Source organism: Fukomys damarensis, unplaced genomic scaffold (assembly GCF_012274545.1).
Source record: "Fukomys damarensis isolate Sample0158 unplaced genomic scaffold, DMR_v1.0_HiC HiC_scaffold_11, whole genome shotgun sequence".
Taxonomy (NCBI): Eukaryota; Metazoa; Chordata; class Mammalia; order Rodentia; family Bathyergidae; genus Fukomys; species Fukomys damarensis.
In genome coordinates this window covers 47,299,438-47,299,736 of record NW_022900923.1, presented here as the reverse complement: position 1 = coordinate 47,299,736, position 299 = coordinate 47,299,438, and positions in this window count along the sequence as shown.

Below are 299 nucleotides of genomic sequence, written 5' to 3'. Positions count from 1 at the left end.
CCGAGGGCTCCGCACTGACACCCGGCCCCTCCCGGGCAGGGGCAGCGCCAGGCCCCAAGGCCCTGAGTCGACACCCCAGTGTCTGGGAACAAAGGCAAGTTGTCTTCGCGCCATGCCCGAGCCCAGTGCCTTTTCCGAAGAATGACCTATTATTCCTCTTCTTCCTTTATTCTTTCTTTTTAAACCAAGTTTCCTTCTAAGGGAAACAAACACCAAAGGTAGGATTCCAAGGGAGTGACTCACGGTGCCTCCGGCAGGCCCGGCCAGGCTGGCCCGGCTCGTGACCCCCACTCCTCCGC